General features: G+C 30.0%; 1 protein-coding gene across 1 annotated transcript in view; it reads right to left on the bottom strand.

Annotated features, from left to right (window-relative positions):
- Nucleotides 1-13,635, bottom strand: part of LOC123701252 (nascent polypeptide-associated complex subunit alpha, muscle-specific form-like) — a 44,599-nt gene extending 30,964 nt beyond the window's left edge. The window contains exon 1 of the mRNA XM_045648667.1: nucleotides 13,556-13,635. The gene's annotated coding sequence lies outside the window, so the exon portion shown is untranslated. The remainder of the gene's footprint in view (nucleotides 1-13,555) is intronic.
- Nucleotides 13,636-14,055: the final 420 nt, after the last annotated feature.

The raw sequence follows: 14,055 nt of genomic DNA, 5'->3' as shown, positions 1-14,055 counted from the left end.
CTTATAGTAGATAAATAATTTTTATTTAGTAATATATTGTTATATTTTATAGGTAGAACTTTCCAATGAAACACTAAAATTAATATAGGACAATCTGTCTAGTATTATAAATTTCCAAATAGGAAAAATATGGCTGATGACTCTACATTTCCTAGAATATAAAAATGAATCGCAAAATTTGTTGGTAAGCGCATAATTCGAGAACGGCTGAACCGATTTCGTTATTTTTTTTTAATATTCCTTGAAGTACGAGGATTGTGGAGAGAAAGCGTAAACATGTACCACGGGCGAAGCTGAGGCGTAGCGCTAGTTGTAAATAAAAATGAAAGACTATGCAAAACTATTCCTCTCTCGTTTAATTGGTCTAGTGACACAGTTCAATAGCACAATGGGTTATGTTTTACGACGTAATTAGTAATTACGAACGTTATTGTATCCGTTGCGATACATATTAACAATGCTTATTGTTAACGTACCTTGATTTTATGAGTTTTATGACCGATGTGTTTGTAGCTAGTATTTTTAATATTATTAAAGACTACTAGAAATCAATAGAGTAAAACTTTTGTAAAAAAGTGCATTTTTTATAATTTGTAAAGACCTATTCCTTCTCCTTCCTGGGCTTTGGCTTTTTATTCTTGATATAAAATGTGTAGACAAGAGGTAGCTCTTATTAATTCCTATAAAGTCGATTCCAGGGGAGTTACCATGATGTTTAAAGGAGTATACATTCCAATGTTGAAAATTGACAGGAAATAATACGCCTTTACGGCCCTTAGGAGACATCAAGAAGCTATTTCTATTTATGTTTATGTGTCTAAGATCCGGGATTAGAATAATGTACCCTCACCTATCACCACAACTCTTCTGACAGATGAGGGTATATTTTCTAATCCCGGATCTTAGACTAATAGAAGTGTAGTACAACCTAGTACAACCTAGTATATACTATCCGTGGTACAACTATGAATTACGTGCGTAAGGCCTAGCCGACACTTTCGCTTTCGCATACATGTGTGACGAATCTCTTGTTTGTTATGTTCAATGTTTACGTTATTTAACATTTGTGACATTACTGGCTCTAAACGATTTCCGATTTTAGTTACATATATACTAAACTAGCTGTGCCACGCGGTTTCACCCGCGTGGCTCCGCTCCTGTTGGTCAGCATGATAATATATAGGAGTCTTTACAAATTATAAAAAATGCACTTTTTTACAAAAGTTTTACTCTATTGATTTCTAGTAGTCTTTAATAATATTAAAAATACTAGCTACAAACACATCGGTCATAAAACTCATAAAATCAAGGTACGTTAACAATAAGCATTGTTAATATGTATCGCAACGGATACAATAACGTTCGTAATTACTAAACCTATATTACTCGTGGAAATGTAGCTTTCGAACGGTGAAATAATTTTTAAAATCGGTCCAGTAGTTTATGAGCCTATTCATTACAATCAAACAAACAATGTTTTCCTCTTTATAATATTAATATAATAAATGGAGTCTGTTTGGTCGTCTGTATTGCCATAACAGATGAACACTTGATGTATTTTTTGTATGTATATTTTGTACCTATTTTTTGTCCAATTTCAACTAAAATAATATCAAAGGTAAATTTGCCTCTAAGAACATTGTGATATTATATTATAATTATTTAAATATTAGCTCTTTTTACGAATAATTTATTACAGTTTGAAATTTGTAAGCGATACTATAAAAAGATTTGTCATGATATTTTAAAATCTTAAACAAATTTAAATATTTGTCCACAGTAGACTCGTACTTTTGAAATAATGTTTATTCTAAATCAAGGCTACTGTTGCAAATATACGTGGCCATCTGATTTTTTATAAGTAGGTAAATGTGCCATTTAGTATAAATTCTAAAGTAGCCATTTATTGGATAATTTGAAGATGCTTAAAGAACTTTTATTTGTTTATATATCTATAATGTAACAACATTTTAATATAAAATAAAATGTAAATGGAATGACTCAAGTTCATTACGCATAATTATAAACATAGTGATTCATACTCTGTGATTTACTAAACAATTATTTCAGTATATATCTATTTGACAAGAACAATAAGACACATTTTAAGTGAAAATCAAATAAAGAATTGAATGTCTTTCATTAATGATAATGTTAAGGCTTAGATGGAACTACATAGAAATAAGCATATTTATGTTCGTAGTAATATATATAATTCCGAATTTGCAAAGGTCAAAAAAGTGATTAAATAGTGCAGTTTAGAGGCGCTTCATATTATATTAAATTATAAGACAAGGTCAAAGGGGCGGAGGTCGGGCATTATTTATAGTTCGCATATTTGAGTGGCTAGAAAATGTATAATTTTGTGATATTTGAAATTATAACATTTTTAAATAATTGTTTAACTGTGGCTGATGTAGATATTAATAGAATAGTGCCATGTGAAAAACATTTTCCAAAGTTTATTTTACTAAGGTTATTTTTGGAAAAAAGCTTCATAAAACTTTGATGACATTATGATGAATTGAGCCACGTATACTTTAAACGTCATCGAGATAAAATAATTCATTCAATAATTCATTCAAGTCAGTTAATTGGTTCAAAAGATATGCAACAATTAAATTTTAAAGTTAATAATTTGGTGCACTAACCATATTTTTTGATGGATTACATTAAAAATTAATTAAAACTCCGTGCGAATACCGATAATCTAGCAATGATGGTCACACGATGTTACTCAAGTCTCAAGTTAGACTCAATCTCAGAGACCATTTATTTAAAAATAATATAATTATGTGATTTTGACGGTTCTATTCATAGTAATGATGCTATCTGTCGGTGTCTTTTATCTGCTTATTACTGTGAATGTTATACGCAATAATACCTTCACTTAGAGATAATTTATATTGAAATGAAATAAATATTTTAAGGGTTCTTGACATTCATTTGATGAGACTCTATTTTGACAGTTGTTGAAATCTCATTAATGTAAGTTCTTTGGCTAATTGTTTAACAATGCATTTATTAATTACTTAAGTGGAAAACACTTACATTAAGGATGTTCGTATATGTAATAAAACAATTTTTAAATTCGTGTATGATTTTCATGCATTTAGTTTTTAAGTGGTAACCACTCATAAAGGTTATGGATATGTTCGTGTTAGTAATAAAACAATTTTGAATTTATTTTGGCTTTTCACAGTTACAATTTTTTGTTAATTAGGTAGTTAATATTTTCCTATAACTTTACTCTTTTTAATCTCCCTTTTTTCAACTTTATTAAGTCGGAAAATTGGTATTGAAATGTAATACACATCTAGGTCCAGAAATAACGTTCGAGATTTTCTTGTAACCTTTTTATTTCTCAATATAAATGTAACAAATATATCATATTATACAGTTGTTCTATATTTACCTACTAATTAAAAAAGCGTAATATTTCAAATGTTGTGTGTTCTATGACGTGGGAGAGTAAGCTAATTTATGAATAGAGTTTCTTCATTTATGATATTTGAAACAAAAATTCTCAAGCGCGTTTGGACAACATAATTATAACGTGCTTAATAAATGTGGTAGAAAAGTGAAATAAAAACAAATGCAATATTTATGTTTATGGCCTATAGTTATAGCATTTTTAACAGTTCTTCTACAGTTTTAAATGTAAATAAAGTATATCTCTAGGTTATTCAGTTCAGGAAATTAAGGTAAATAAAGTTTTGGTCCTTAACATTTTTTGGTTTTGCTATATAAACCTTGGTTTTGGACACGTTAGGTAAAAAATACCTTACGGATAACCTAAGAATAAATATAATTTCAAATGAACACTTTTTATATAGCACTAGCTGCTCCGCGCGGTTTCACCCCCGTGGTCTTGGTTGTAGCGGGATGATATATATACCCTATAGGCTTCCTCGATAAATGAGCTATCTAACACCGAAAGAATTTTTCAAATCGGACCAGTCGTTCCCGAGATTAGCGCGTTCAAACAAACAAACTCTTCAGCTTTATAATATTAGTATATATTACATTTTCAATTACAATATAAACTAAGTGTGTTGCACTAAATGAGCTGCGTACTTAAATATTTTAAAAGCAGTTAAGATAAACGAAAACTCAGTGTTATATGGTAATACACGGCTAGTTTTATCTATCATTGTCTAGCGAGTCTCACGGAAGAGTGTCGACATACTTACACACTTTAGTCTGTTTATATTTTAGCAATACTATGTAATTCTATGATTTGGTTGGAAATCACCTTAGGATATTACTGTGCCATAATTTTATGTTCGATAATTTTAGTTACAAATTAGTTTTCGATTATATAAGCTGTAGATAATATTGATGGGAATTATATTAATTTTGCTCTTCCTTATTGTGTTTAAATTAGTGTTTAGTGAATAATCGAAAGGTCGGTAATTAACAATAGTTCAAAGTTTAAATGTTTTGCTAAGTATTTATAATAGTAAAGACTTAGTAAAGATCTCTGCTATAGCTTGTTCAAAGGTGAGCCTAACAGTATTAGACTCTAGTCAGACATAGCCTATACAACTGTTTATCTTTTTCTTAGACTCTAGTCAGACATAGCCTATACAACTGTTTATCTATTTCTTTCCTCATAATCATCTTAGTTGTAACTAGTACACCTATATCCATACTAATATTATAAATGTGAAAGAAACTCTGTCTGTCTGTTACTCACTCACGCCTAAACTACTGAACCAATTTGCATGAAATTTGGTATGGAGATATTTTGATACCCGAGAAAGGAGATAGGCTACTTTTTATCCCGGGAAAATGACGCAATCCCGGAAATCCCACGGAAACGGGAACTATGCGGGTTTTTCTTTGACTGCGCGGGCGAAGCCGCGGGCGGAATCCTATTAGCGAATAATTTACAACAAACGAGTGTCACTAACACCCGACACGCGTTACAAAACAATGTACAATTACTTAAACAGCGATAAACAGTTTACGAGTTTTCTATAATTCGCAACCGCAAAGGTGAACAAACTCGGTAGATGAATCTTTACCCAGTGACCCGTCTATTTCTTTGTAATCAATGTAACATGAGTTATGTAATCCCGCAGCTTTCGCTTGACCCCCGACATTCATGTTGGACAGATGCAATACGGTTTTTTTTCGATCTAGCCAATTGGTGCGTAGATGCGTGATTAAATTACGTTCCTTGATTGGATGTGGTAGGTCGTTATTAATTGGTATGAGATGAACGTTTTATTAATTAACATATTGTGCAAGGTTATCAAATTAATTAGGTTAGCATGGGATTAATGCTTTAACGTATTAAGACAGTGTGCAAATATTAGTAATTATAAAAATCGAACTACGTGACGAATTTTTAACTTATAGGTAATAGAATATGTTTTAATCAGTTTCCAACGAACACACGCTTTCTCAGACTATACAAAACAAATTGTAAATAAAAAATTACTATTTATGAGTACTTTAACAAGTCGACTTATTAAACATGCATAATATTATACAGAATTACTTTCGCATATACTTTTAATACTCTTTCAGCGTAAAGGTTAACAATGCGTCAGTCAAACTATTTTAACAGCGGATTCCTTAGATGTGATTGGAGTAAAGTATGTCATTCTCATGACGTACTGTGATGCAATGATCTCAATAGTACAAGTAATTTCTCACAAAGGTCTTCGGAGTGAGACGTACAAATTCAATGTTATTATTCTTACGCTTATCTTATGTCATTTGTTCCGACGGTTGCAAATGAGAGAAGAGACTGGGCAATTGAAGTGTCACATTGGAGAGATGTTTAATTTAGTTAGGCGGGAATTTTTTGACGTCACCAAAAATCTATGCGTTTCTAGGTTTGGGTAGAAGTATACATCATCATCATTATCATCACAAACATTAATTAATTGATACTGGCTTTGTTTCCTTATCTCGTGAATATTTCATAAAAAGTGATTTTTTGTTGCTTCAGGTCATAATAAGGCACGTTTTAATTGGAATTAAGAAATGAATATGTCAACAGAGTATACTTTATTATGATAAAAGCATCGGAAAGATCGTGAGCCAAGTATCTTCTTATTTCTGAAGAAACAATGTCGCTATATGCTACTCTATCTATATATTCCTTTTTTATATTTAAGACTAGCCAATTACCTAAATGAAAGGCATGACATAAATTGTCCATCCGTCCATTCTTTTTCGGTTTGAACGTTTGCATGCATTTTAGTGAACTAGATCTTGTTTCAAAAATATGTATATTATCAGTTTGTAGGTTATGCCATACACTTAATTTTGTCTATATATAACTTCCTCAATAGCTATGAGACTTTTAATAGTCAAAAACTTGTTGGCTTATAGTAGTGTTGGGGAATATTTTGAGCGATGTCTTTGTGTTATTATATAAATTATTTATTTAGTTTTAATAATATAAATAAATGTAGGTAAGTTTCATCTCAATTTGAGAGCTCAGAATGTTATGTAGTTTTTTTATGAAATTATTAATATAAGTTGTTATTACTTATGTTTGCAAAATACTAAAAGAATTTAAAGGTAAAAATTATTCAATATTACATAATATTAACAAGCTGACTAATATTTTTTGTTAATTATGTACAAGTATTATATTATTACATCAAGAGGAGGTTCACTAAAGATGACCGTCGTGACACTGTTTTGGGCATAATTACAGATGTGAAGAAACCTACATGTTTGGTAGTAACCTTGTACATTTAATACGAATTATTATTAATGGTTTTCATGGTATTTTTAGTTTTAATAATTTGATAGGATTTGTATTGGAAAATAAGTCTAAACAAACAAATTTGTTGTTTGCCATTGTTCTAAATTATATTAAGTTGTAATGTAAATTATATAATATAAATAATAGTTATTTTTATTACAAAGAGACGTTTACAAAAATATGGTCTTGGATGTTTTTAGTAATGAACAACGTAACGAATTTTGAATTAATTTTGCCAATATCTTAAAGTTGCGGCTTGCAAAAAGATAAGGAAAACTTCAAACATAAAATTAAAAGTTATTCCTACAACAACATTTCATTTTTAAATAAAAGACAATAAATTTAACAGCGTATGCTAGTCGGCTCTAATTTATTTGTTTTCAGATAAGATAAAATAAAAAGGCGAAAAAATGTGATTCGTTTGACCTTTACACATTTTATTTGTCTATTTATAATGAATTCGTTTTTTATGAGGATGTTCGCATCTTACTCAATAAAGGGGTTTACCATAAAAGTGACGTTTTTAAAGTTTATGACATAGTTTATGGCTTATTGGGTCAAATTAGTATGTTGTTAACAATACACGGGCCAATTAGGTAAGTAGAAATAAGCTCCTAGTAATAGAGTCGCCCCGGGTCTTTCTTATAACTATTCGAAAAAAAATTATTATCCTAATCCAAGGGAAGATAAAGTCAAACTAGGTAAATAATAATAATTAAAATTCGTTCTTAAATTTAATATATTTTTCAGCGGTTCAATGTTCTGCATTCACCGATCTACAATGCGTATTTGAGTGCATTTTTAAATGTTAAATAATTAAAAAAATGTTTCACCTTTCTAAACGTATGTTAATTTAAAACAATATTAGTCTCGAAAATTTCTTAATATTCCAAAATACAATTTTGTATTTCAAGCAATTTTTCATAATAGATAGATACCTGAATATTTATGAGAATATATTGGTATCTACCCAATATTGTCTTATATAGAAGTACCAAAATTATTATGTAAAAAATTAAGAAAGGCATTCATTAAAACAAAGTATCACTTTCATACAGAGCGCTTGCGCATTACGAATTGATTTGCATAATTACGTATTTTCACTTTATTTCGCCTTGACTCGTAATAGAGAACATGTCAATAACACATTGCTTAAACTAATGTTTTAAAATTACCTAAATATTAAACAATATTGATGGGCTGGGCTAATATAAAAAATGAGAAAGGAATTTGGTTCTCAATGACGGCGAAACTATTGAACAAATTTTAATGAAATTTGGCAGTGTTATAATATAGCTTGTTACCAAGATAACTATACTATTTGTTATTGACTTTGGATGCGGTGATTATTTATTTTAAATTGAATATTAAGCCATCATTTTAAGACTATTATCGAAAGAATTTAAAGCGTTTATTACATTGTATATTGTAAATAACTTTACAATAAAACCGTTGCGGTTTGCTGCTAACAATTGGATTAATACTGTTTCTGTTTAGTTCGTGTACCTATCTTTTTTCTTCTCTAATCTTGCAATATGTCTCGTTAGGCATTTGAAAGCTGGTTGTTACAAGTACCTATATAATTTATTGTAAACTAGGTTTCCGCCCGCGGCTTCACCCGCGCAGTCAAAGCAAAACCCGCATAGTTCCCGTTCCCGTGGGATTTCCGGGATTGCGTCATTTTCCCGGGATAAGAAGTAGCCTATGTCCTTTCTCGGGTATCAAAATATCTCCATACCAAATTTCATGAAAATTGGTTCAATAGATTAGGCGTGATTGAGTAACAGACAGACAGACAGAGTTACTTTCGCATTTATACATAATATTAAGTATGGATTAAAAGAATTTACAAATTTCCTCATCAATTATTGGTTTTAAAAGAGAAACAGACAAAACGCAGTAGTACGGTTTATAATAAGCCAAAATTTATTTTTATGATGAAATTATATCGCCATAGCAACATTATTAATTTCTAAATTCCATAGCATCTCATTATAATTTAGTTGTTTTGTAAAATACAATACTAATAATATTAATACAGAAACAAGTTATTGTGATGACTTAATAAATTTATTAATAGTAATCATGTGTAAAGGATGGGCCTGGTGAGGGCTAACCTTGGCCAGAAGCCGGATCTTCAGCCTTGTATAGTACCTTATTCTTCATTTAATATGAGTTAAATGTAATGGGGATGTTTTGATATTTTTTAAGTGTTAAAGGTCGTAGTGTAACTATAGGTTGTGATTTGTACACATGTAAATATCTACCTACATTTTCGGATAAACACATTTATTTCTCAATTGAGTAGAAAATTTAATCATTGTATTTCCATCTATACTAATATTATAAAGCTGAAGAGTTTGTTTGTTTGTTTGTTTGTTTGAACGCGCAAATCTCGGGAACTACAGGTCCGATTTGAAAAATTATTTCAGAGTTAGATAGCCCATTTAATTTTCAAATTGGACCCGTTGTTCCTGAGATTAGCGCAAAACAACAAACAAACGCTTCAGCTTTATATTATTAGCATAGATTATAACAAGGTATACGATTTAATTGACGTATAATCGATTGAAACATCAATTGACCGCTTGTCCGATTAGACGCGTCTATTGACTCACAAACATTGACATTATTGTTAACGCATTGTCTCAAGGAGAAACTTTAGTTGATAATAGCTTTAATTTGAAGATTTTACAAGGATATTTAATACGATTAATTAACTATATTTAAGAGGAGTTTATTGTGAAATGTGTTTTCCAATGTTGGTTTGAATGGATATAATTTATTTGTTTTAGTATTTTATTTCTAATACTACCTACTAATAATAATAAATAAATATAAATAATAAAGATTTTTTCCAATACTACAAGCAATAAACTATAAATATTCAAGGTATAAACAATAAAATGATCTATCAAAGCTCAAAATACTAATGCACCTTACATTTATCGAAGTAGTAAGGTACCTAATCCTAAAATAATAATGTCGTAGAGGTCAATAATAACCTCCTTTTGAAAAAAAATATTGCACATATATAAATACGGTAGAAAAGTAATACGTGTGGAACATCACTATATTCTAGGAGGTAGCAACGTTGACAAGTGAGCATTTTAGTATAGTTGGTTCCTTGATATGCTGTTCCTCTTGCTATTTCGGTTACAGTCCGGGCTGTCTGGCTGGCCGCAGTGGTTGCGTTTAATAGTGCGCATCTTATCTGCACAGGAAAATATCCTTAATTTAAAGTCATTTTTTAACGCGTAATTTTTAATCGTTTGCCTTTAGATAGATCCATTAGACATACATTTTTTATTGCAAGACGTTTTTTTCGTTGTTAAATAGGTGCCAGACGCAATTTTTATTTCAAAATAATTAAAATATCATCGAAATAAGTGAAATTCCATCAACATGAGTCCCAGTGAAGGATAAGTATTCACTGTGTTACTTATACTATATATAATATTCATTTACTATTTACAGTTTTTTTGCAACAATCTACCATATCGCCTCCTTTTTCCCAACGAACCTCAAATAGGACGTTAATGTAAACTTGATAAAAACCAAATATCATCAAGAAATTAAAGACTTTTTAACGGATTTTAAACGCGATTTATTCATTGTATTATTTTCCCAAGTCTTTAATTTCAAAATGTATAATACTCGCGTAAAATCAAACACTACAAAATACAAATATCATCAAATTCATATTTATACCCAAAAGTGTAATAAATATGAAACCATCTATTAAACATATTAGTTTACTAATTATGCAATATAAGTATTAAAAAAGGATAATATAATATAAATAATAAAGTTATTACTTACCTTTTAAGCGGACTCATGTTGATGTAATTTCACTTATTTCGATGACATTTTAGTTATTTTGAAATAAAAATTGCGTATGGCACCTATTTTACAACGAAAAAAACGTCTTGCAATAAAAAAAATTATGTCTGATGGATCTATCTAAAGGCAAAAGATTAAAAATTACGCGTTAAAAAATGACTTTAAATTAAGGATATTTTCCTGTGCAGATAAGATGCGCACTAATAAACGCAACCACTGCGGCCAGCCAGACAGCCCGGACTCTAACCGAAATAGCAAGAGAAACAGTATATCAAAAACCCAACTATACTAAAATGACTTTTTTTTAAACGTTGCTAGCTCCCGTACTACTATGCCTACAGTCATTTGCAATCAATGAATGCACATATCTAACCGTTGACTTCAAGGATGTGTGTTCACGATAAACAGACAGACGAATAATATGCAATATTATTTGTTATGTACCAATTTATACCAGTCTTCTGTTAGCTCATCTATTGGCATATTAAAATATTATCGAATAATATTTGGAGTATTGAAATACTTCCGTATTACGTTAATGTTAATTTACATTATTTTTTGTATTTTATCGTTTATTTTTAACCGAATATTAGTTTTTTCAACGATTTTTATTGTTTATGCAAGGATTTTTCGCAATAAAACATTTAATTGATAATTTAAAAATCTTGAAGCGCTTACGTATAGTAGAGTCTATGTCATAAATAGTACAAATAAAATTATTTACAAGTATTCGTAATTATTTTAGAACATAATATGGCCTACATTTTTTATTGTTACCTATCTATACTAATATTATAAAGAGGAAAGGTTTGTATGTATGTATGTATGTATGTATGTAGCTTTTCACGCATCTATACTGAACCGATTATAGTAAAATTTAGCACACATATAGAGGGTAACTTGGATTAACACATAGGATAGGTTTTATCCCGATAATCCGACGGGAACGGGAACTATGCGGGTTTTCCTTTGAAAACGCGGGCGAAGACGCGGGCGAAAAGTTAGTCTAATACTAAATTTGAAGATTCTTTTGTAACTTCACATAGTAATAAGATGAATGTAGTGAATAAAATACATATCTCTTATCCGTCTATCTCTATCTAAGAAGGTAATATGTGCCTCAAAAATTGTCTAATAAAGGTCAATTTCAGTCGCATTTGTGCCTCAAAAATTGTCTAATAATATCTCAGTCTCACTAAAATTGTATTTATTCGGTCTTTAATGCTCATGTGTCTTCAATTGAAAATGGCATACATTTCCAAAGAGCTTATTATGTTAAGTAGTTTATTAAGGTATTTAGAAACCTTCAGGTAAAGGGCAGAGAAGGCACGTATTGGATTAGTATCGAACATCGTGATGCATGGTTTTATCGAATATTACAGAAGGTTATCGCTTACCTAATTGATTGTTTTACTCGAGCTTTTTAACAATTATGAGATTTGATGCGGCTCCACTTGTGAACGCTTCTAAATCAATTGAGTCATTTGTATAATGTGTATTTAGGCTTAACAAAGGATATTATAAAATTATATAAATATGATAAATAAAGATTATAAGGTGCTCTTAAGGATTTAATAAAATATCAATAAGTCAGCTTTTACAAATTAGTTTATAATTATTGCCTAATTATAATTAAGGCCTAGCAAGAGAGCCACACCCTCATATCTACTATTGTATATTGTACTATTAGGTAGTGCTACATATATTGTACAGGTAGGCACAATTTGATAGGTAGGTAATATTTATGACTTTGTTAGGTAAGGATAAAAAACAAAATATTTTAAGGTAGACTGAAAAAGTGGGACTTCTTGATCGTTGTCAGGTTGATTATAATATAAATGATAAAGGTCAAATGCTTTTTCGGTAAACCTGAAATGCCGGCCTGATCATTAATTTGCTCGCTTGCAGTTTTTAATACGATAATTTAAAAACTTAGAACTATAAAGTGATTTATTTTTATATATATTATCTGTAGTACAATGAACAATTTTATTAACAGTCTCAAAAATTACCTATATTTTTTTACAATTACTACGTAATGCCTACTTATTTTAATTTTATGTCAACCTCCTTGTAAAAATATATCAGTATACTGTTCTATTGGAATATTTTTTGTTAAAATTAAAGAAATATGATGCATTTTACTATACACTAATTTAATTTAATCATCAAATAATAAAATTACACTTAACTATTATTATTTGTATAAATGGGATAAAACGCATGCGCATAAAGTGACCTTTGCGAGTCATCCACATACCGAGTGTTCGAGACTTGCATACTTAAAACTTAAAGCACTTAAACGTTATTGAGTATAATTGAATAAGTTAGGAATAAGTTAGATCCTGTTTAACTTTGTTTAAGACATTTAAATAATGATAAATGATTTTTGCTTTTTTTTAAATCGAAATTTTAGAAACGATGATTATACCATCTTTACATACAAATCATAATATAAATAAACACATAAAAATAACATTGTATAAAAATAAGTGCTACACATCGATAAGGGTATATTTTGTACTATAAAATACTCGAAGAGACAATCCGCAGGTCGTTAAACGCACGTTGATGTCTTTATTATGGAGTACAAATAATGTAGAAAATTGACCGTTATATTTTTTATGTTGTTGTATTTTTTATGCATTTTGGTCTATCATTTATTTAATGAACTCTTCTTATTAATATTTTTTATATATCTCGCTCAAGGTCACCCCGTGACCCGGTTAAGGGAAAAAAAAGCTTTCAATTTTGAACTTTATCACCTTTGGATTAAATATTAAATTTGAAATATTAAATTACCCGCAAATAAAGGATGAATGAATTTAATACAACTTAAATAAAAAAAAACATTAAATTTTCAATACATTAAAAATAAATTTAAACATTTAACCAATAAAGCACAAAACAATCAAGCACACAACAACAACAACAAAAAAAATTTTTCATATATTTTTTTAAATAAAAAATATCGCTCACCTCGCACGAAATAAAACACGACAATACTGTCACACACACAATATCACTGCGCGGGGTGTGAGGTCAGAGTGCGCTCGGCGGTATATCGCGACTCGCGAGACGGACCAGTGAAAGTGCTTATATAGCCTTAGCGTGGAGATGCAACCTCGCATCTTCGCAGATTTGTAGTGTAAAACAATGACTCCTTTTTGGACGCTAAACTAAGATAAGTCAGAAGGTTTTAACCTATTTTTGTTGGAGAGTTTGATTTTTTTGAGATGGCCAATAGTTCATTAAGTTCTTATAAAAAAGCCTGAGGTGCAGCCTCGCATCTTCGCAGATTTATAGTGTAAAACAATGAGTCCTTCTTGGACGCCATAGTAAGTTAGGTTAGTAGCTTTTTACCTATTTTTTTTTGGAGAGGTTGATTTTTTTGAGATGGCCAGTGAAAGTGCTTATATAGCCAATAGTTTGAGAGGCAACCTCGCATCTTCGCAGATTTGTAGTGTAAAACAATGAGT

The sequence above is a fragment of the Colias croceus genome, chromosome 21 (genome assembly GCF_905220415.1).
Source record: "Colias croceus chromosome 21, ilColCroc2.1".
In the NCBI taxonomy this organism is placed as follows: domain Eukaryota; kingdom Metazoa; phylum Arthropoda; class Insecta; order Lepidoptera; family Pieridae; genus Colias; species Colias croceus.
The sequence above is the reverse complement of the archived record's forward strand: the minus strand, read 5'-3'. Positions and strand labels throughout refer to the sequence as shown.